The sequence below is a fragment of the Heterocephalus glaber genome, unplaced genomic scaffold (genome assembly GCF_053883595.1).
Source record: "Heterocephalus glaber isolate CG9 unplaced genomic scaffold, H.glaber_assembly_v1.0 deba00001236, whole genome shotgun sequence".
NCBI lineage: Eukaryota > Metazoa > Chordata > Mammalia > Rodentia > Bathyergidae > Heterocephalus > Heterocephalus glaber.
The window spans coordinates 598763-623724 of record NW_028258223.1 but is presented as its reverse complement, the minus strand read 5'-3'; the positions used below and the strand labels follow the sequence as shown (position 1 = coordinate 623724).

Below are 24962 nucleotides of genomic sequence, written 5' to 3'. Positions count from 1 at the left end.
CTGTTTGTTACTTCTTGGAATCATGCAGTCACTAGGGAGAGGAGTTGGCTGGGAGTTTGTTTTGCTTTGTTGTTGTAACCTCTTGATGCTGTCCCAATCTAAATGACAAGGAAAATGGAGAAAATGGGACTTTCCAACCAGCTGGATTTCCATGTGGGTTTTTTTTTATCATGAACATGGAAGTGTCTGGGTTTGCCTTTGATAATAAATAAGAAGAATCTCTTCTGCTAGTAGCCAGGGCTGGACATATTGAAACCAGTCACAGCTCAGTGATGCTGGAGAACAGCAATTATGCTCTCTACAGAACCCTGCAGCAGAACCAGAGACCAAACAGGGAGTTAACAAGGAGATCTGAGCCCCATGGAAATCTAATTATGGCCCAAGCATCACCAGTTAGCGGTGATGCTGCTGTGGTGTCATGGCAATGCTTGCCAACCAGATCACAGAGACCTCATTGTGAGTTTGGCCAGGAACTTGCTTTCTAGGAGCTTGAGTGCAGGCAATTTGGGCTTAGGAGAATTTCATTTTCTCCCATCAGAGAGAAATATATATCCTCATTGACACATATTAAATTTCTGTTCAGCAATTCCTGAATCCAATTCATTAGAGTTAAAACACACAAGTATAGATCTCCATGATTATTGCCACTTGGGGATGGGGACACTGGCTTGAATCCAGCCCAGGCCCAGTGGAGACACCTAGCACCCTGTCAAGACATCTGCATTCCCACAGCCTTCTAGTCTCGTTGTTATACCTGGTGCCCAATGCCAGGTCGATCTAGTGATTCTCTCACCAAGCCACGAGAGCTTTCTTGCTCTGTGCAGGACACAGAGCACAGCATTTTCCTGCCCTTACAGCAAAGCAAAAAGCCCCAACATTTTCTGCATAAGCAGCAGTCTTCACCAAAGGCTACAGGAGATGGAACACAGAACAGCAAAAGCCAGGACTTGTCTTTTAGTCAAATCACTGATGAATCACTAAAAAGAATATCCCCTGGAATAAGAAATTATTATTCCCTGTTCCTGAAACAATAGGAAATACAGAAAACTTCTTTTAAAAACTTGCTAAGTGTGTGAATTACACATCAGCCAAAGCTTTGACACTAAGGGGTGAACAGCAAAGTGTTCGAAATCATTTCCAGAATGCAAATGACTTTTTAAAGTTATGTTGGAAGTTGTGCAGAGCTAAATTGATGGTTTTGAAAACAAAAGGCTTGTCCATAAATTCAGGAAGTTGAAGAAAAAGACAGCCCGAATTGTGAGCAGAGGCCCAGTTCATGGCCAAGGGCAGAATGATTCCCACCTGTATCACAGAAGGTCCCTCCTGGCATCACCTGCCCACCTGGATTTTCTCCTCTGACCTTTTTTATGCCAGTGTTTTCTCCTTAGGAAATTTTACCTGGCCAGAAATAAGGATCTGCTTGTGGAAGAACTTACCTGCCTTCATTATCATGTTGTGGGTAAGCAAATATTGTCTGAATTTGAACAGTCTTGCTCACAACATAAAACAAAATGTCCCATTAAAAAATGTGGCAAAATCTTTTTTTTTCCATTAAGTTTATTGGTACATTTCAGGTATAAAATACAGTTGCATTCATCATTGGGATCTTGTACCTTTACAGGAGTATCTTGGTCCTTATTTTTTTCCCCTTCCCCTGCCCTCCCTTCACCCCCTCCACCCTCCCCTTTTGCAAATTCTCTTTTTCCATTTTTTTCCTTTTCTCATATTTTTTCTTTTCCCTTCTTTCCTTTCCCCTACCCCTCCCACTTCCCCTACTCCTTTAGACCTTTTCTTCCTATTACACAATATCAATTCTACAATTTTAACTTACATTATCAAGATCTAGAAGACATTACCATAGATTTTACAGAATTTAAAAGGATTAGAAAGCATAATACAAAAATCTGTTTTGAAATAAATTTGACAACTTCTAAGAAGTACCTTGGAAGACAAATTAATGAAACTAACTCTGGATGAAATATAAAATTTGAATAGCACCTATTAAAGAAAGTATATTCCTAGCTTAAAAAAAACCTACCTATATGACAACAACAGGCTCATATACATTTTAACTGATAAATTATATCAAACAATTAAAGCAGAAAAAAGAAGGAACACTTCTCCCCTCATTTTAGGAAATCAATATTGTGGTAATACTGAAACTGGATAAAGATAATAAAAGAAAAAAGTATGAACATAGAAAAAAATTTGTTTAACAAAACAATCAGAAGTCAGATCTGGCAGTATGTAGAAAGTGGTTTTATTATAGGGATGGCAGTGTTGGTTCAGCATTGGAAGATCCACCCCAAAAGTCATCATTTTAACAGAGGAAAGGAAAAAGCCATATGATCCTGTCACTAGCTGGCAAAAAAGTACTGGACTAAATTCTACAGCTGTTCATGGTGAAAGCTATCAGGAAACTAGAAGTAGAACAGACCCTTCTCAACAGATTAAAGGCATGTACTCTATACTTCCAGGAAAACACCTTATATGAAATGCTTTGTCCTTAAGGTGGGGAACAAGGGCAGATATGCCTACTCTTCATCTGTTCATTAAACTTTGAAATATAGGCCCAAACCAAAATTCTCTGGCAATAAAATGACACGATTAGGATAAGATTGGCAAGGTAGAAGCAAAATCTTTATATGTAGATGAAATTATCATTGACAGAGAAATTACTAAGAAATCTCTAGGAGCCCCTAGAATTTGTATTTGAATTTAGCAGGATTAGAAAACACAAAGTATATATAAAAATTCAGGTCTATGTAATATTCATTTGCTATAAATGAATTGGATACTGAAATTTAAAAGTTATGTAGGAGTACAAAGGACCTAGAAAAGTAAAAAGAAAAAGCAAACAGTGTTGAAAGACATTTATTACCTAATTTTAAGACTTCCTCTAAAGCTACAGTGATAAAGGCAGTGTTGGTGTCAGGAAAGACATATAGATCATTGGAATAAAACAGAGAATCAAGAAATAGAACCACACATATATATGGTCCACTGAGTTTTGAAAGATTATTTAACATTAACATTTTATAGAACATAAACTCAATTTAAGAGCAGAGGAAAAGATAGTGTTTCAGCAAACGGCACTAGAACACCTGGTATCCGTATATAAAAAATTAACCTCAACGCTTTATTTCCATACATAAAAATAATTTGAAAGGATCTATGAACCTAAATATGAAAGACTAAAACTATAAAACTTTAAGAAGAAATTATAAAGGAAAATATTCATGAATTTAGGGCAGGCAAGAATTTCCGAGGATATGAAAAACATGATGTATAAAAGAAAAAAATTGAAAAATGAGATTCCATCAAAATTTAGAACTTTAAATGACATCATTAAGAAAATGAAAAGTAGCCCTTAAACAGATCATATTTATAATGGATATAACCTATGACCAGAATATATAAAGAACTCTTCCAGCTCATTAATAGACAACTCAATTAAAAAGTAGACACAAGAAGATGATAAATAGCCAGTACAGCACAAGGAAAGGTGTGCAATGCTAGAATCAGAAAAATACTAATCAGTACAATAAAAAGATTGAGTTATACACTCATTAGGGAGATTAAATTAAAGGTTTTAAAAGCCTTGTCATGACTTTTTCTTTTTGTTGGATTTTCCCCCTTTGCATTTAATTTGTCACACCCAACAGATTCATTCTTCTGGGCTTCCTGGGGTTTTGATCCTCATTGTCTTTTCCTAGGATATTGTCTAAAATTTTTTGGAGTGCTGGTTTGGTATTCACGAAGTTCCTAAGGTGCTCTTTATCATGAAAGTATCTTATTTCTCCATCAATTTCCTAAGGTGCTCTTTATCATGAAAGTATCTTATTTCTCCATCAATTTTGAAAGATAGTTTTGCAGGGTACATCAGTCTGAGTTGGAAGCTGTTTTCCTTTAGGGCTTGAAATACATCACTCCAAGCTCTGCTTGCCTTGAGGGTTTGCATTGAGAAGTCTGCTGTGATTCTGATGGGCTTTCCTTTGTATGTGATTTGTTTCTTTTCTCTCACTGCTTGTAGAATTTTGTTCTTTAGTTGGTTTTCTGGAATCCTAACTATTATATGCCTATGTATAGATTTTTTTTGATCGAGGCTAGTTGGACTCCTAGATGCCTCACTTATCTATATGTCAAGTTCTTTCCCCCTGCTTGGGAATTTTTCTGCTATCACTTCTGTGAACAGTTTTTTTATGTTATCTGTACTCTCTCCTGTTTCTTCATCGACTCCAATCAGTCTCATGTTATTCTTCGTTGCATCACCTAGCAGCTGCTGGATTGATTTCTTATGGTCCCCTACAATTTTAAAGTAATTTTTCTTTTCCTGGTCACTAATTGCAATCTTATCTTCTATATCTGAAATTCTGTCCTCACATTGGCTTATTCTGCTGCGTAGACTTTCAGTGGAATTTTTAAGCTCCTGGAAATCTGTTTGTATCTGTTTTATGGATTCCATTTGTTTCCTATGTTGGGATTCCATCATGTTCCTCAGCTCCTCGATTTTTTTTTATCTGTGTCCTCTCTAGATTTATTAATCATGTCTTGCACTATGAGCACAATCTCTGCTGTTATGTGAGAAATTATTTCTGATTTCATTTTTTCCAGATCCTCTTTTGTTGCCAGTTCAGGGAATCCAGGTGGTTGAATATCAGATTGTTCCATCTTGTTTCCCTTTGGGGTTGCTGTAGGTGATCTGGAAGTCTGTTTTTGTGGCTTGTTTATGTTTCTTCTCATTTCCATAGGGGTGGGGGGTGCTGCTGTCACCCACGCAGCCCAGGGAGCAGTGGAATGGCAGCTGAGCACAAAATCTTATATTCAGTCCCTTCTCATAGTAGAATCATGTCATTGCTAATGCAGAAATGTTCATTTATAAATAATAGAACTTTCATTGGTTACATCATTCACCCATTCTGGGATTTTTTTTCTAACTCAGCATGGGAGCTTCACTTTGTTGTCACGACAGTGTCCTTAGCCTGACCTAGTCTGGCAGGAAAGGATGGCCAGACACTTGCTGTACACTCAGGGTGAGCCTAACAAATGTATCAATGACCCCCTTTCCTCAGTGCCTGAGTGGACTGGAGCAGTGGCCACGTGGGCCCCTCCAAGGGAGCTCCTGCCTCTGGGGATATCCTGGGCAAGAGAGCGGGGCTAGGGTGCCAATCGCTAGTCCAGCCCAGACATAGGTCTGATTTCTCTAGCACCAAATTTAAAACTCAGATGTCCAGCTTCTCATGAAAGAATCCCAAGTCCTGGACACATGCTGGATAATAGCCAGAGCTGAGCACCTGCTGCATGGGACAGGTGCCTTCCTGCAGATGGGGAAAGGCTCACCTCTCTCAACAGCCCCTACCGGGTCAGACCAGGATGCTTGGGGCTTCTCTGGGCTGCAACACATATGAACATCACATACCTGGTCCATGGCACTTGGGTTTATGCCCCTACAAGGACCTAACACTGTAGACCAGGGAATCTCCTGGGTTCTAGTCCCAAAGAAGGAGCTGAAACTGTAAGCACAGATCTCTAAAGTGACTCAGAAATGCAATCAAGAGAGGGCAGTGAGGCCCAGGGTCCTGATGCCTTGAGCCTGGACCACTAACCACCTGACCCTGAGACTCTGGGCTGCTGCTGCCCAGCTCATAGTGCCACCCAGGGACAACAACATCAGGGCTCATCTAAACCCTCCACCCACACCCTGCTCCCTGCTCACTGCTATTCAGCCCCTAGGCCATCCTGACCTTAGCTCTGGGCTGGCCTGTCACCTAGGACTCTTCCTGCTCTGACTCTGGCTTCTGCAAAGGAATTGGTCCCCAGTCCCAGCTACCTACCTGGACCCAGGTTCTAGTTTTCCCATGGGAGGCCATTTTGGATCAAATTTTACTTTTTTCATTCTCTGACTCCCCACCTCCTCTAACTTTACTAGTATAATCACTAAGCTTTATAAATTTTTAGTAGGTAGTTACCTCAGTCTGTGTTATTACTGTTAATACTGTTCCATTATTAGTAGAGGTACAGTTGTTGCAGTTAGTGGATCTTTACTGTAGGTCAATATTTGGTTTGTCTTAGTGTTTATAGTATAAGTATAGATCTCTTTTCTATGCATAAGGTGGTATTTTACTGATTCTGGTATGCCAATATCCAGTTTGTCTTTGACACTACTGTTATTTCTGACTTTATTGCTACAGTCAAGGAGGCAAAGTTGTTGCTATTGATTGGTTTTCTCTGTATGCCAGTATCTGGATTGTCTTTGAGTCATTAACAATATTGCAGCCTATTTCCAGAGAACTTGGTGCCAAGCCAAATAGGCTACAGCTTCCCCACCTAAATAAACAGAGGTGGTTGGATCTTGAGACAGAGGCAAAAGCCTGTAGTTATCCATGCCCAGAGTGCATCACTGAAAAGTGGACACTGAAAAGCAGGTCTCCATAATAGCAACAAAGTCTTTCACTGTAATCAACCCACAAACCTCAACACACACACACACACACACACACACACACACACAAAACACACACACACACACAGAGAAATAAAAAGACAAGACAACAAAATGCTTTCAAAAACTCCCAAGTCCCCCAAAACTGATTCATGGAGCATTGAGGTGGAGGAAATCAAAAGCCACAAAGCCAAATTATTCAAAAGGATAACAGAGGAGATAAAAAGAAAACAGATCAATAAGGTGCTCAGTGAGCTCAAACAACATATTACTGAACAGATAATGGGCCTAATAAACAAAATGATCAGCAAATTTACAGAAGACACTAATAAAAAGCTAACTCCACTAAACAAAGCTATAAAACATGGATGACCAGTTTAGCATAGAACTAGAGTCCATGGGTACCAAATGGAAATTCAGGAGATTAAAAATTATGTTGAAAGTATGAGCAACAGAAGTGACCAGTGTGAGAACAGAGTGTCAGAACTAGAAGATAAGGCCAGGGTCAGTACCAAGCTAACAATGCCAACAGGCCTAATGGAATGAATTCAGCGGGCAGGGTAAACAGTTAAGTACTAAGAGAAATAAAATTCAACAGTATGCTGTATACAAGGAACACATTTCACCTCCCAAAACTTCATAGACTAAAAATCAAAGGTTGGAAAAACAATATTACATTGAATAGAAATCTGAAAATAACCAGAAGTAGCTATCCTAATATCAGGCAAACTGGACTTCAAGCCAAAACTGATGAGAAGAGGCAAAGAAGGTCACTCTATATGGGCTAACAACTCAACAAGAAGAGATAACAATTACAAACATATATGCACCAAACACTGGAGCACCCAACTTTGTAAAACAAATACTATAGGGCATAAAAGATCAGATAAACATCAACACAATTATAGTGGGAGACCTCAATACTCTATTGTCACAAATAGAGAAACTAAACAAAAAATCAACAAAGAAATATCAGGGTTGAACAAAACATTTAAACAAATGGTCTTAATAGACATCCACAGACTGTTTCACTCAACAATAACAGAATACACATTCTTCTCAGCAGCACATGTAACTTTCTCCAAAATAGACCATGTAGTAGCCAATAAAGCATGCTTAAGTAGAAGATTCACTGCCTCACAAGCACAAGGTCCCAAGTTCCATCCCCAGTACCAAAAAAAAGAATCAAATTTATCCTATGCATCTTGTCAGATTATAGAACAATGAAACTAGAAATTAATGGCAAAGTAACCACAAAAAGTATGCAAATGCATGGAAATTAAACAATACACTTTTGAGTAATCAATGGGTCATGGAATAAATAAGACAGTTTCTAGAATTAAACAATAATGCCAGCACAACAAACCAGAACTTATGGGACACAATGAAAGCATTCCTAAGGGAATTTTTTACCTGTGAATGCCCACATCAGAAAAACAGAGCAAGCTCCAATAAATAACCTAATAATGCACTCCAAGGTTCTAGAAAAACAACAACAATCCAAATCCAAAGCTAAGACAGTGAAGGAAATTATAAAGATCAGAGCAGCAATTAACAACATTGAGACTAAAAAATAAACAAAGAATTAATAAATTAAAAAGCTGGTTCCTTGAAAGAATAAATGAAATAGACAAACAGCCAATCTTACCCCAAAAAAGAAAGAAAAGATCCAAAGCAATGCAATTAGAAATGAAAAAGTAGCAAAACCAATGATGCCACCTGAACGGAGGAGCCGAAAGAAACCGGACAGGAGAGCTGGAGTGAGACCAAGCCTGAAGACCCAAATGAAGCCGGACCAGAGATCCAGAGCAGGGACAGGCGGGCCACCCCGAAAAGCTGCCCCTTCATCCCAGCGGACACCACTGGCCCAGCGGAACATGGCCACCGCTGCGCTCGCAGTGGTGGCGGCGAAGGCAGAGGAGGAGAAATGGCTCTGGCAGCAGCACCGCCTGACGCTGGAGGACAAACCAGCCGTGGAGCGGTATCTGGAGGAGCTGGTCTTCCGCGACGTAGAGACCGACGAGGACGCGCTGCTGCGGCGGCTGCAGGGTGCACGGGTTCAGGTACATGAAGACTCAGATGACTCAGAAATGGAAAATGAAGCAAAAGATAATTTTCCCCCTCAAAAGAAGCCAGTTTGGGTGGATGAGGAAGATGAAGATGAGGAAATGGTTGACATGAAGAACAACCGGTTTCAGAAAGATAAGATGAAAAATGCCAGTGAAAGTAAGCTTTCAAAAGAGAAACTTCAGGGGAGACTTAAAGAAGAATTCCAGCATGTCATGGGGGGAGTACCTGCCTGGACAGAGACGAGTAAGCGAAAAACATCTTCAGATGATAGCACTGAAGAGGATGAAGATGATTTGTTGCAAAGGACTGGGAATTTCTTGTCCACATCAGCTTCTCTTCCACGAGGAATCTTGAAGATGAAGAACTGCCAGCATGCCAATGCTGAGCAGCCGACCACTGCTCAGATCTCGTCGGTCCAGTTCCATCCCTGTGCCCAGGTTGTGATGGTTGCTGGCTTAGATAATGCCTTTTCACTGTTTCAGGTTGATGGCAAAACAAATCCTAAAATCCAGAGCATCTATTTGGAAAAGTTTCCAATCTTTAAGGCTTGTTTTAGTGTTAATGGGGAACAGGTTTTAGCTACAAGCACTCACAGCAAGGTTCTTTACATCTATGATATGCTAGCTGGGAAGTTAATTCCTGGGCATCAAGTGAGAGGTTTGAATGAAAGAATAGTGAGGAGCTTTGAACTCTCCCCAGATGGGTCCTTCTTGCTCATCAACAGCATTGCTGGCTATTCTCATTTGCTGTCAATGAAGACCAAAGAGCTGATTGGAAGCATGAAGAGTAATGGAAGGGTTTCATCATCCACATTCACTTCTGATAGCAAGAAAATATACACCTATTCCGGGGATGGGGAAGTTTGTGTTTGGGACGTGAACTCTAGGAAGTGCCTTAATGGATTTGTTGATGAAGGCAGTTTACATGGATTAAGCATTGCTGCATCAAGGAATGGACAGTATGTGGCATGTGGTTCTTGTTGTGGAGTGGTAAATATATACAATCAAGATTCTTGTTTCCAAGAAACAAACCCAAAGCCAATAAAAGCTATAATGAACTTGGTTACTGGTGTTACATCTCTGGCCTTCAATCCTACTACAGAAATATTGGCAGTGGCTTCAGAAAAAATAAAAGAAGCAGTCAGATTGGTTCATCTTCCATCCTGTACAGTATTTTCTAACTTTCCAGTTGTGAAAAAGAATATTTCTCATGTCCAGTCCATAGATTTTTCAACAGTGTTCAGTTTTAACAGTTTTGCAATCCCCAGTATCAAATAAATAAATAAATAAATAAATAAATAAATAAATGCAATAAAGATACTCACAATAAGCAATATTGAAGTATCAGCCCAGGAATTAAACCAAAAACAACACCAACAACAAAAATAGAAATTGAGAAGACACCTAAACAATGTGCAAACCCAGATTTCCAGCTCACCACAGGCAAATTCTGGTGGAAACGAAGTAGAAAAATCTGATAATCTACCACCTAGACACCCTGAACTGATAGCACGGGAAGTAACAAAACAGATGAACAAGGCTCTAGAAAAATTAAAAACAGAAATAATTTCCCAGATAACTACAGAGATGGTGAGCAGAAGGAAAGATATGATTAGAGACTATAGAACAGAAACAGAAAAAAATAGATGATTTCAGGACCATGATGGAAGCCATGAATCCCCAGCATAGGAAAGAAATGGAAACCATGAATGCCCAATATTGGAAAGAAATGAAATCCATGAAACAGATTCAAACAGATATCCAGGAGATTAAAATTCCATTGAAAGTATACGCAGCAGAATGAGCCAATGTGAAGATAGAATATCAGATATAGAAGATAGGATTGCAGTTAGTGACCATGAAAAAAGAGATTTCTTAAAAATAGTAAGGGACCATGAGACATTGATCCAGCAGCTGCTAGATGATGCAAAGAAGAATAATATAAGACTAATAGGACTCCATAAAAAAGCAGGAGAAAGTACAAATGACACAAATAAAAACTGTCCACAGAAATAATGGCAGAAAACTTCCCAAGCAGAGGAAAACATTTGACATACATATAAGTGGGGCATATAGGACTCCAACTAGCCATAATCAAAAAAAATCTATAGACATATAATAGTCAAGATGCCAGAAACCCAACAGAAGAACAAAATCCTAAAAGCCATTAGAGAAAAGAAACAAATCACATACAAAGGATCACATCAGAATCACAGCAAACTTTTCAGTACAAACCCTCAAGTCAAGGAGAGCCTGGAGTGAAATATTTCAAGCCCTAAAAGAAAATAACCTCCAACCTAGATTGTTGTATACTGCAAAATTATCTTGACATGACAAAGAACACTTGAGAAACTTCATGAATACCAAACCAGCACTCCAAACAATTCTAAATAATATCCTAGAAAAAGACAATGAGGGTTACAACTCCATGAGGCCCAACAGAGCGAAGCAATCAGGCAAGGAAAAAAATTAGAGGGAAAGGGGGAAAAATAAAAATAAAAGAGTCAACAACAGGAAAACATCATGACAAAGGTAAGTCAATATGTAGCAATTATAACAATCAATGTAAATGGCCTCAATTCACCAATCAAAAACAGAGACTGGAAGAATGGATTAAGAAGCAAAATCCAACAATATGCTGTATACAAGAAATACACTTACTTGAAAAAGAAATTCATAGTGTTCCAGAATCACAGAAAGAACTGCACAGAGGCACAGAATTTGGGTAAAATAACAAAGGTCTTTACTTGCTAGCAAGTCGGGATGCCAGAAACTAGTCTGGTCAGAGTTGCTGCCCTGCATTCTTTGTCCATCACCTTTTATACTTTTGTCAGTCATTATCTCATCCCTAGTGGTCTTTGTTAAGTAAATAAAGTTCCAATTCCTGTTCAATGGTTAGACACAAGTGGTTTCTGTCACTGATTGCAGTCTTGAACACATGACAGTTAAGGCACATACATCACAAGTTTGTTCAAGGATTCCCACTTTGTTCTTCAGAGCTAGGATGTTATCTATAGTGGAGCTACAGATCAAAGGAGCTATATAACCTTCACTTTAAACAACAAAAGCAATGGGCTAAGGCAAGCTTTTAAAGGGATACACTATCTATCTTGCTTTTACAACTACTTTAATAGCTAATCTACTAAACTTACTTTAAAACTTTTCCCTATCATTCCTCCCTTTGTCTACTTCATGATAAATCTTCTATCCATAATATGTTCTATCTAACTTATCTGTATTTCTTAATACTAGCATTTGATAGTGTTGAGTGGCAGATCATCTGGGAAAAAAATTAGCAATGAAATTCTAGAACTGAACCAAGCTATTGAACAAATGGACTTAATAGATGTTTATAGAGTGTTCCACCCCACAAAAACAGAATACACATTCTTTTCAGCTGCACATGGGTCATTCTCCAAAATAGATCACATGCTAGCTCATAGGGCAAATCTAAGTAAATGTAAAAGAATTCAAATTATCGCCTGTATATTATCAGACCATAGTGCAATAAAATTGGAGATCAATAACATAAGGAACGGCAAAACACCCACAAGAACATGGAAATTGAATAACACTCTATTGAACAGCCAATGGGTCACAGAGGAAATTAAAGAAGAAATTAGACAGTTTCTACAAGTAAATGATAATGCCAGTACAACATACAGGAATCTGTGGGACACAATGAAAGCAGTTCTTTGCAGGAAATTCATAGCAGTGAATGCCCATATTAGGAAAACAGAGAGAACTCAGTTCAATAACCTAATGCAGAACCTCAAGCTCCTAGAAAAAGAAGAGCATAACAAACCCAAAGCTTGTACAAGAAAGGAAATGATAAAGATCGGAGCAGAAATCAATGCAATGAAGACTAAGAGAATGATACAAAAAATCAATGAATCAAAGAGCTGGATTTTTTCTTTTTTTCTTTTTTTTTTTTTTTTTTTTTGGTACTGGAGATCGAACTTGGGTGCTTGGGCTTGCGAGGCAGGCACCAGAACCACAGAACTAAATCCCAGGCCCGTGAAGAGCTGGTTTTTTGAAAGAATAAATAAAATCAATAAACCTTTAGCCAACCTTGACAGAAAAAAGGAAAGAAAAGGCTCAAATCCATGCAATTAAGAATGAAAAAGGTGAAGCCACAACAGATCCAGCCTACATTCAGAGAATCATCAATACCTACTTTGAGAACCTGTACTCTAATAAAATGGAAAACACAGAAGAAATAGACAGACTCCTAGATACATACAAATTGCCAAAGTTGAAAGAAGAAGATATAGAAATTCTAAACACCCCAAAAACAACGAGTGAAATTGAAAATGTAATAAAAAATGTACCAACAAAGAAAAGCCCAGGTCCTGATGGCTTCACTGCTGAATTCTACAAGACATTTCAAGAAAAACTATTGCCATTACTCTTTAAATTCATCAAGGAAATTGAAAGGGAAGCAAGGCTTACAAATTCTTTCCTGGAAGCAAGTGTTACTCTGATTCCAAAACCAGGGAAAGACCCAGCCCAAAAAGAGAACTACAGACCAATCTCCCTAACAAACATAGGTTCAAAAATCCTCAACAAGGTACTGGCAAACAGAATACAGACGGTCATCAAGAAGATGATACTCCCTGACCAAGTTGGATTTATCCCAGGGATGCAAGGATGGTTCAATATAAGTAAATCAATAAATGTAATACACTATATTAACAGAGTCAAGGACAAAAACCATATCATCATCTCAATAGATGCAGAAAAGGCATTTGACAAAATCTAGCACCCATTCATGATAAAAATGCTACAGAAAATTGGAATAGAAGGTCTTTATCTCAACCTGATTAAGGCTATCAATGAAAAACCAACAGCCAACATCATACTAAATGGTCAAAAACTAAAAACTTTCAAGCTAAAACCAGGAACAAGACAAGGATGCCCACTATCACCACTCCTGTTCAATATTGTTCTGGAAACATTAGCCATAGCAATTAGACAAGAGAAAGAAATAAAAGGAATAAAGATAGGAAAGGAAGAAGTGAAATTGTCATTATTTGCTGATGATATGATACTTTACATAGAAGACCCCAAAAAATCGATCAAAAGCCTTCTAGACCTAATTGACAGATTCAGTAGAGTAGCTGGATATAAGATCAATACTCAAAAAACAATAGCCTTCTTATACACAAATAGCAGACCCATTGAGAGAGAAATTCGGGAAATAATTCCTTTTGCAATAGCATCTAAAAAAAATGAAATATCTAGGAATCAACCTAACAAAGGAAGCAAAAGAACTCTACACTGAAAACTACAGCACTCTGAAGAAGGAGATCGAAGAGGATATAAGAAAATGGATAGATGAGCTGGAGATTTAGCTCAGTGGTTTCGCCGCCTGCTCCGCAAGTACAAGGACCCGAGTTCAATCCCCGGTACCAAAAATAAAATAAAATAAAATAAAATAAAAAATAAAATGGAAAGATATCCCTTGTTCCTGGCTAGGAAGAATCGATATAGTGAAAATGTCCATACTTCCAAAACTACTATATAGATTTAATGCAATACCGATTGAAATTCCAGCAATATACTTCATGGACCTCGAGAAAACAATCCAAAAATTCATTTGGAAACAGAAGAAACCTAGAATAGCAAAAGCAATTCTGGGCAACAGAGACATGGCTGGGGGTATCACAATCCCCAACTTGAAACTATACTACAAAGCTATTGTGATTAAAAACAGCATGATACTGGCAAAGAAACTAACCCAAAGATCAGTGGAGTAGATGAGAAGATGCAGAAACAACTCCAGACATACTCAGCCACCTCATCTTTGACAAAGGAGCCAATCACCCTCATTGGAGAAAAGATAGCCTGTTCAATAAATGGTGTTGGAAAAACTGGATTTCAACCTGTCAAAGATTAAAACTAGACCCATACCTATCACCATGCACTAAACTAAGATCAAAATGGATTAAAAAGCTAAATATCAAGACAGAAACAATGAACTTGCTGGAAGATAAGTTAGGTAGAACTCTCAATGACATTGGCATAGGAAAAGACTTTATGAACAAAACTTCAGTAGCATGGGAGCTAACACAAAGAATCAACAACTGGGATCTCATCTTATTAAAAAGCTTCTGCACTACAAGAGAAACTACCAACAGAGCTAACAGACAACCTACAATATGGGAAGCAATTTTTAGCAGCTGTACCTCAGACAAAGGTCTACTATCTAGAATATACAAAGAACTGAAAAAAATCAAACCCCCCAAATTCAAAGACCCAATTCAAAAATGGGCATCCAAAATGAACAGGCATCTCTCAAAGAAGTAAAAATCACAAATAAATATATGAAAAAATGTTCAATATCACTGGTCATTCAAGAGATGCAGATGAAAACAACACTGAGATTCCACCTCACCCCACAAAGAATGGCTGCTATCAAGAAATCACCCAATAACAAATGCTGGTGGGGGTGTGTAGAGAAAGGAATCCTTCTCCACTGTTGGTGGGAGTGCAGACTGGTGCAACCACTGTGGAAATCCATATGGAGATACTTCAAAGAACTAGGACTAGAGGTCCCATTTGACCCAGCTATTCCCCTACTAGGTATCTTCCCCAAAGAATTAAAAGAATTATACCACAGTAATATATGTGCACCTATGTTTATAGTGGCACAGTTTGTAATACCTAAGGTTTAGAAACAGCCCAAGTGCCCATCAACTGGAAGCTGGATAAAGAAGATTTTTTTTATATAAAATGGAGTAGTACTCAGTCATAAAAAGGAGAAACTAGAGTCATTTATAGCTAAATGGATGCATACGGAGGCCATACTCTTAAGTGAAATAAATAGGACACAGGTGTAAATACAAAATAGCATCTCTAGTGTGAGAAACTGAAAGTGTAAATAAGGATGAAAATGATTAAAATGAATAATTGATAATTTGAAATAGGAAAAGATCCAAAGGTGGAGGGGTGGTGGGAGGTGAGGGGGAGGGGGAAGAAAGGAAAGGAAAAATTATGAGAAAGAAAAAAAATGGAAACAAAGTCCATGTGGATGGGGAGGGGGGTGGGGGTGAAGAGCACATAGGTAATGGGGAAAAAAAGGGAACTAAGATACATCATTTTCAGGTGCAAACACTCAATGGTGAATGTAAACGTATTGTTTACCTAAAATGTACCAATTAATATATAAATTTTTAAAAAGAAAGACATCAACCAATAACAAATGCTGGTGGAGTTGTGGGGAGAAAGGAACCCTTCTCCATTGTTGGTGGGACTGCAGACTGGTGCAACCACTGTGGCAATCAATATGGAGATACCTCAAAGAACTATCATTAGAGGTCCCATTTGACCCAGCTATTCCTCTGCTGAGTATCTTCCCAAAAGAATTTAAAAAATCAGAGAGGTGAACCATATCATCAGTAAGCATGTGCAGATCCTGGGGAGCAGCTGTGTGGACCAGAGCAAGAGTGGTGCAGCTGCAGGTGGATTCCAGCCAGGGCAGAGACATGGGTACACCTGCCCAAGCCAAAGGCCCACCCAGAAAAGAACTGCACAGGCACACAAGCTTTACCCAGAGGCCCACCATACCATCAGCCACACCCAAGGGTCTGCCTGGAAAAGAGCGACACAGCCACACCAGCAACAGCCAGGGGCTCACCCCCATACCATTGAAAAGTGCATGGAGACCCTAGCCAGAAGCTAACACAGACAACAGGAACTGAGGTGCACAGTCCCCAGCCAAAGGCTCTCCCACACAACAGCTACATTGGGGCCCCAGTGAGAGGTATGCCTAGATACCATCCCAAATGTGCACAGGCTCCACCCAGAAGCCCTCCCAGACAACAAGTCGGGTCAGGGATCCAGAAGCCACCACTCTGAACCCAGGAATTGGTGTACCGGTGAGCAGGAGAATAAGGCTGCTTGGTGGCTTGCTGAGAATTGAAGACCACTGAGTGAGCAAAAAGTCACCTCAACAAAGGCACAGTAGGCTGCATCTGTTGAAATAAGAAGACTCATAAATAAGTCTCAAAACCAGACTTCCAGATCATCTAAGGCAACACCAAAGGGCAATGAGATGGAACAATCTGACACTGAATGACCTGGACTCCCTGAACTGGCAACAAAAGAGGATCTGGAAAAAATGAAATCAGAAATAATTTCTCAGATGACAGCAGAGATTGTGCCCATAGTATAAAAAATGTTTAATAAATCCAGAGCAGCCACAGATTAAAAAACAGAGGAGCTGAGGAACATGATGGAATCCCAACATAGGAAACAAATGGAATCCATAAAAAAATGCAAACATATTTCCAGAAGATTAAAGACTCCATTGAAAGTTTACACAGCAGAATGAGCCAATGTGAGAACAGAATTTCAGATATAGAGGATAAGATTACAATTAGTGACCAGGAAAAGACAAATTGCTTTAAAATTGTAAGGGACCACAAGAAATCAATCCAGCAGCTGCTAGACAATGCAAAGAAGAATAACATAAGATTGATCAGAGTCATTGAGGAAACAGGAGACAGTGCAGACAACATTTAAAAAACTGTTCACAGAAGTAATGGCAGAAAACTTCTCAAATAGGGGGAAAGAACTTGACATACAGATAAGTGAGGCATATAGGACTCCAAATAACCATGATGAAAAAAAATCTGCACATGGGCATATAATAGTTAAGATTCCAGAAATCCAATAGCAGAACAAACTTCTACAAGCAATTAGAGAAAAGAAACAAATCACATACAAAGGAAAGACATTCAGAATCACAGCAGACTTCTCAACACAAACCCACAAAGGCAAGAAGACCTTGGACTGATGTATTTCAAATCCTAAAGGAAAACAACCTCCAATCCAGATTGAGGTACCCAGCAAAACTATCTTTCAAAATTTATGGAGAATAAGATACTGTCATGACAAATAGCACCTTAGAAACTTCATGAATACCAAACCAGCACTCCAAAAAAATTTTAAAAACAGTCTAGGAAAAGCCAACAAGGATCAAAACCCCAGGAAGCCCAGCAGAATGAATCCATCAGGCATGACAAGAAATTAATTGCACAGTGGGAGAATCCAACAAAAAGAAAAAGTCATAGCAAGGATAAGTCAATACATATCAGTCATACCATCGATGTTAATGGTCTCAATTCACCAATCAAAAGAAATAGGCTGGCAGAATGGGTCAAGAAGCAAGATCCAACAATATGCTGCATACAAGAAACACAATTCAAAAAGAAACTCATAGACTGAAAGTTAAAGGGTAGGAAACAATACTCCATGTGATAGGAACCAAAAAAAAAAAAAAAAAAGCAAGAGTAGCTATCCTCTTTGCAGATCAAGTGGAATTCAAACCCACACTGATTAAGAGAGACAAAGAAGGACACTACATCCTTGTAAAGGGAACAATCCCAGAGGAAGAGATGACAATCATAAATATCTATGCACCAAACACTAGTGCACTTAACTGTATAAAACAAATACTAATGGACATGAAAACCCATGCAAGCACTAATACAATAATATTGGGGAACCTCAATACCCCCCTGTCACAAATAGATAGATCAACTAGACAAAAAATAAACAACAAAATACTAGAACTCAATCAAACTCTTGAACAAATGAACTTAACAGATGTTTACAGAGTATTCCACCCCACAAAATCAGAATACACATGCGTTTCAGCTGCACATGGGTTGTTCTCCAAAATGGACCACATACTCACTCCTAGAACATGTTTAAGTAACTGCAAAGGAATTGAAGTCATCCCCTATATATAATCAGACCATAGTGCAATAAAATTTGGATCAATAGCAAAGTAAACCACAAGAATTTCATAAACACATGGAAATTGAACAACACACTTCTGAATAACCAATGGGTCCCAGAGGAAACTGAAGAAGAAATCAGAGAATTCCTACATTTAAATGACAATGCTAGTACAACATATCAGAATCTATGCGACACAATGAAAGCAGTCTTACAAGGGAAATTCATAGCAGTGAATACTTACATTAGGAAAACAGAGCAAGCTCAATTACACAATCTGATGCTGAACCTCAAGCTTCTAGAAAAAGAAGCACAGAGAAACCTAAAGCTCATACAAGGGAGGAAATTATAAAGATCAGAGCAGAAATCAATGCAATGGAGACTAAGAGAACAATACAAAAAATCAATGTAGCCAAAGTTGGTTCTTCAAAAGAATCAACAAAATTAAGTTAGCCAACCTTACTACAAAAAGGAAAGAAAAGGCCCAAATCCATGCAATTAGTAATGAAAATGGTGAAATTACAATGGACCCAGCAGAAATCCAGAGGATCATCAATAACTTCTTCGAGAATCTATATGCTAATGAGATGGAAAATACAAGAGAAATGGACAGATTCTAGATATGTGTGAATTACCAAAGTTGAACAAAGATGACCTAAAAATTCTAAATGACCCAATATCAATCAATTAATTGAAAATGTAATTAAAAACTTACCAACTAAGAAAAGCCTGGGTCCTAATGGCTTCACTGCTGAATTCTACAAGACATTTAGAGACGAACTACAGCCACTACTGTTTAAACTCTTCAATGAAATTGAAAGGGAAGCAATACTCCTGAATTCATTCCTGGAAGCAAGCATCACCTTGATCCCAAAAGCAGAGAAAAACCCATCCAAAAAAGAGAACTATAAGAAAATCCCAATAATGAACACAGATGCAAAAATCCTTAATAAATAGAATGTAGAAGATAATCAAGAAGATCATACACCCTGACCAAGTCGGATTCATCCCAGGCATGCAGGGATGGTTCAACATACACAAATCAATAAATGTGATGCAATATATTAATAGAACCAAGGAGAAAAACCATATGATCATGTCAGAAAAAGCATTTGACAAAACCCAACATGGATTTATGATAAAAGTTCTCCAAAAAATTGGAATAGATGATCTCTACCTCAGACTGATAAAAGCCATCTATGAAAACCCAACAGCCAATATCATACTAAATGGTCAAAAACTGAAATCCTTTACACTAAAATCAGGAACAAGACAAGGATGTCCATTATCACCACTCCTCCTCAATATAGTACTGGAAACATTAGCCACAGCAATTAGATAAGAGAAAGAAATAAAAGGAATAAAGATAGGAAATGAAGAAGTCAAATTGTCATTATTTGCAGATGACATGATACTCTATATAGAAGACCCCAAGAACTCCACCAAAAGTCTTCTAGACTTCTTTTTTATTTTTTGGTACGGGGGATCAAACTTGGGTCCTTGCGCTTGTGCAGCAGGCAGCTAAACCACTGAGCTAAATCCCCGGCCCAAGTTTTCTAGACTTAATAACCAAATTCACTAAAGTAGCTGGATACAAAGTCAACATACAAAAATCAATAGCTTTCCTCTACATGAAAAACAGACTCACTGAGACAGAAATAGGGCAATCAATTCCTTTCACAATAGCATTCAGAAAATTAAAATACCTAGGAATCAACCTAACAAAAGAAATCAAAGACCTCTACTCTGAAAACTGTAGCACTCTGAAAAAAGAGACTGAAGAGGATATCAGAAAATGGAAAGACATCCCTTACTCCTGGGTAGGAAGGATCAACATAGTGAAAATGGCCATACTTCCAGGAAAAGAAAGAAAGGAATGGAATTAATATGAGAAAAAGAAAAAAGGAACAAAGTCTTTGTAGATAGGGAGGGGTGGAGGGGTTGAAGGGAGGGCAGGGGAATGGGGAAAAAATAAGAACCAAGATAGATTATGCAAAGATGCAAATTTCCAATGATGAATGTCATTATATTGCATACCTTAAATGTACCAATAAAATTAATTTTTAAAAAAGAATTAAAAGAACCATACCACACCAATATATGTGCACCCATGTTTATAGCAGCACAGTTTGTAATAGCTAAAACTTGGAAACAGCCCAATTGCCCATCAACTGGAGACTGGATAAAGAAGATGTGGGTTTTTTTATTAAATGAAGTACTATTCAGTCAAAAGAATGAGAAACTAGAGACATTTATAGCTAAATGGGTGCACACTGAGGCCATACTCTTTTTTTTTTTTTTTTTTTTTTTTGGTACCGGGGATCAAACTCGGGTCCTTGCACTTGTGGAGCAGGCGGTGAAACCACTGAGCCAGATCCCTGGCCCTGCGGCCATACTCTTAAATGAAATAAATAGGACACACTTGTAAATACCAAATAGTTTCTCTGGTGTGAAAAACTAAAAGTATAAATAAGGATCAAAATGTATAATTGCTAATTTGAAATAGGAAGAAAAGACCTAAAGGAGTAGGGGAAGGAGGGTAGGGGAAAAGAAAGAGGGAAAATAAAAAATATGAGAAAAGGAAAAAAATGGAAACAAAGTCTTTGTAAATAGGGAAGGGTGGAAGGGGTGAAGGGAGGGCAGGGGAAGGGGTAAAAAATAAGAACCACGATACATTATGTAAAGGTACAAGATCCCAATGATGAATGTAACTGTACTGTATACCTAAAGTGTACCAATAAACTTAATGGAAAAAAAAAAGAAGTACAAATGGTCAATAAATACATGAAATAATGTTCATCTCTGGCCATTAGGGAAACTCAAATTAAAACAACATTGAGTTTTCATCTTAGTCCAGAAAGAATGGCCATCATCAAGAATTAAATAATAACAAATGCTGGTGAGGCTGTTGGGAAGAATGACTCCTTCTACACTGTTGGTGGGAATGTAAAATCAGTATGGAGATTCCTCAAAAAACTAAAAATAGATACTCCATTCAACCCAGCTATTCCTCCTCTAGGTATCTTCTGGAACGAGTTAAGAATATCCTATTACAGTGATATATGCATAACCATATTTATAACATAGCAGCAGACCTTAAGTTTATCTTTCTGTATGGCAGAGTAGTGCTCCATTGTGTGTAAATATATTTTCTTTATCCATTCATCTGTTGATGGACATGTAGGCTGCTTCCAGGATTTAGTTATTGTGAATTATAAGCATCCCACCAACAATGCAGAAAGGTTCCCTTTTCCCCACAGCCTCACCAGCATTTGTTACTATTTGATTTCTTGATGATGGTCAAATAAACGATAGATAATAGAAAGGAGACAGATCTTCTCAAATGGGAAGGGAATCAAGAGATAGGGTTATGGGGAGAGAGGAAAAGGGATGAACAAAGGAATTCAGACGTATTATGTACATGTACCAACTTCACACAAGAAATACAGAAACATATACTAATAAAAATAAAAAAGAGGGCCGGGGATTTAGCTCAGTGGTGCTGCTGCCTGCCTTACAAGCTCAAGGTCCTGAGTTTGATACCCGGTACCAAAAGATAAATACATAAATAAATAGATAAATAAGAAGAAATCCCAACAAGCACATGAAATAATACTCAACATCATTAGTGACTGGGGAAATGCAAATTAAAATCATAATGAGCCACAATGACACACCTACAAGGATGTATATAATCAAACAATGTGTCTCAGTTACTTTTCTTGTTGCTGAGACACTATACCCAACACCCAAAGTTAAAGGAGAAAATGTTCATTTTGGGGTCACAGTTTGTAGAGGTTTCAGTCCATAATCAGCTGGCTCCAAGGCAGTGTGGCATGCCAAAGAGGCATCACAGAAGAGAAATAATTCACGGCAGGGAAGGTAGCAAAAGCAGCAAGAGACAAGCCCTGATCACAGCAGCCCTTTCTGTCCCTTAGATTCTATCCGGGCTACATGCCCTTAGGGCAGGTAGCACTCACACCCAGGGTGGGCCTTTCATTATGTACACCCAGAACTGTGCCAAACCAATCAGTGGTCTAATTTAGTAATCACACATCCTTAATCCCAGCATCACACAATTACTCTCAGTCACATACTCAAGATCCAACTATCTCTTAAAAGCCCCATCTCTTACTGCAAGAGCCTTTGGGGGGCCATCTAGACAAAAGCCACAACACAATGGAAAATAACAATGTTGGTAAGTATGTAGAAAATTTAGAACCCACACACTGTGGTGGGGATATAAAATTGTCCCGTTTCTCACAGATGAGAAAAAGGAGCCCTCAAAGCCTCACCACCTCCAAGCAAAGTCCCGAGAAGGAGTAGTTCACTATTGGGGATATGCTCCAGGCCCCGGCAGCAGTACTGAAGCAGGACTTAATGAAAAACAAGTTTTTCTCACCATTGGGCAGTCCCCCCACCTTGGATCCACCCCTCACTGTCCCTGTAACTCCTCGTTCTGGTAATGTCATCCTATTCTCACAAAAATTCACAAGGTTCTCTTTTCTTTCCAGGCTGTTACAAGGCTGTTACCATGTGATATGTGCCTAACTGTCTTTGTCACACTTCTGTAACCTTGCTTCCCCATCACCACCCCCAGTGTCATGTCACTAGAAAGACCACCTCACTCTTTGACCAAATGTATAAAACTAAAACCTTATCTTTGTTCATCACTCTTCCTTTAGACAAGAGTCCCTTAAGCGGGTGTTCACCTTAAATAAATCCTCCTGATTCCCATTGGTCTCTCCTGTCTCTTAGAATTCTGCACCAGTATAAAGGAGGCACTGCAGGAACCAGGGGACACCTAGGCCACTCATCCTCCAGAGGGGACAGGCAGCTTCCCAGAAGAAGGTCCATGTGTGGAAGCAGGGGAGATGGAACAGTTAACATCAGTCCATCACATGAGACTATATCATTTGCCAACAAGCACAGGGGATTATGCTGGGCATAGATAGATCCAAAGCAACCTTCCAAATAAACCCCGGGGAAACAAAACCCTGTCCTGCCCTGTTCTACCACCATAATGGAAAGGACTCAGCCTCCCACACCTCTGCTGAGCTCTCCTCTTCCCACCTGCCTGGGACCCCAGCTCTCCACAGAAGTATTTCTTTTCTCCAGTTCTTCTCTTTTCCAAAACTAGGAAGCATTTTCTCTCCAAATCACAGAAATACAGATGACCCCTAGGATGCCCCATCTGAATTTCAGAATGTCTATTCAGAAACAGTTTGCAGTTCACAGCTGGAGAAGTATTCTTGGAGGGGTTTTAATCACATTGCAGAGTTTCACCCTGGGTGACTTCTCCTGCCTGGCTGTGAGTACTTTGTGGGTGGTATCTCCAGCAGCCAGAACATGGCTCAGTGCCTGGCATACAGAAGGCATGAGATAAATGTGTATGGAATGAGTAATTCACAAATAGACCAACGGTTGATTTTATGAGTGGATGTTTTGGAAACAAGCTGTCACTGACTTCCACATGTTCCACTGCCAAGCGACCTGCCCTCCCAAGCTGTGTCTCGTTTACAGTCTTGCAGCTGCCTGATTCAGACTTTTGCTCTGAGCTGGGGAAGAAGTGCAGACCTCTGGTGGCCCTACCGATCCAGGCAGGAAGACCCATCCAACAATGGGTAGAGCAGTGTCTGCTCATTGTTCCAGTGGTTTCTTTTATTGTCCACTGGTTTTGTTAAAATAGTGAAAAATGCTAACATGGAAACAAGAATGGTGCCATAGAAATGACAGTGTAGGTTGTCCAGTGTGCCCAGAGATACCCTTAAGCTGCCAATGTGCCTATGGGTCTTAAACCACTAGACTACATTCATGTGGGAAGATGGATGCAGGACAAGATAAGAACACTTATGTGACACAGGCAATATAGCCTTGAATGTCTCGTGTGGACTTGGAGAAGGAAGCTGAGGTGGCCCCATCTTTTCCCTGCCTCTCTGGGAAGGGATCTCCACCCCCATCCCAAGTCAATCTGCTTGGGCCCAGGACATGCCTCACTTGAGGCTGCTCCGTGGTGGTGGCACAGAAGTCCTGCTCTGAGTTGGAAACATTGAAAATGCCACTTTCCTAAGAGGCCGCCAAAGGTGACCTGGTGTGTTGTAGACATTCTTCAGCTACTGAATAAACCTTTTGTTTCTGGGGAGCAAAGGTCATTGGCAGCCCAGCCTCTGACATACAAGGAGAAGCAGGGCAAGGTCCAGTCAGGGCAGAGAATCCTGACCAGAGGGTCCAGCTTAGAGCCCTCACTCTGTCTTCTTAGGAACAAAGGGTCCCCAGCCTTTCAGTTCTCCAAAATTAGTTTTGCAGCCTAAAGAATGGGAACAAATATACCATCCCTTCCAGATGCCATAGAGTCAGATAGCACAACAGTTGTGAAAGTGCCTTGGATCCCATAGTCCTGAATCAGTATTGACTTATCATGCTGCTTTTGAGATTACTCTAAAATCACTCATCTCAGATTATGTTTATAGAGAATGAGTTTATGCCTCTATTAGGCCAGCTGCTTTCTACCATGGGAAGCCATAAGGATCTCAAAGGAGAAGGGCTGAGGATGTAGCTCAGTGGCACCACACCTGCCTGGCAAGTGCAAAGACCTGAGTTCAATCCCTACTACCAAAAAAAAAAAAAACCCAAGATCTCAAAGGAGAAAGATCTCATAGAAGAAAGAGATCAATAAAAAAGGCCTCAAGGAGAAAGATCTCACG

The 24962-nt window shown here is 39.2% G+C and overlaps 1 pseudogene; it reads left to right on the top strand.

Moving 5' to 3' along the window:
* The first annotated feature begins 8115 nt into the window (after positions 1-8115).
* LOC101718366 (U3 small nucleolar RNA-associated protein 18 homolog pseudogene) lies at positions 8116-9789 on the top strand (annotated as a pseudogene).
* The last annotated feature ends 15173 nt before the right edge of the window (positions 9790-24962 follow it).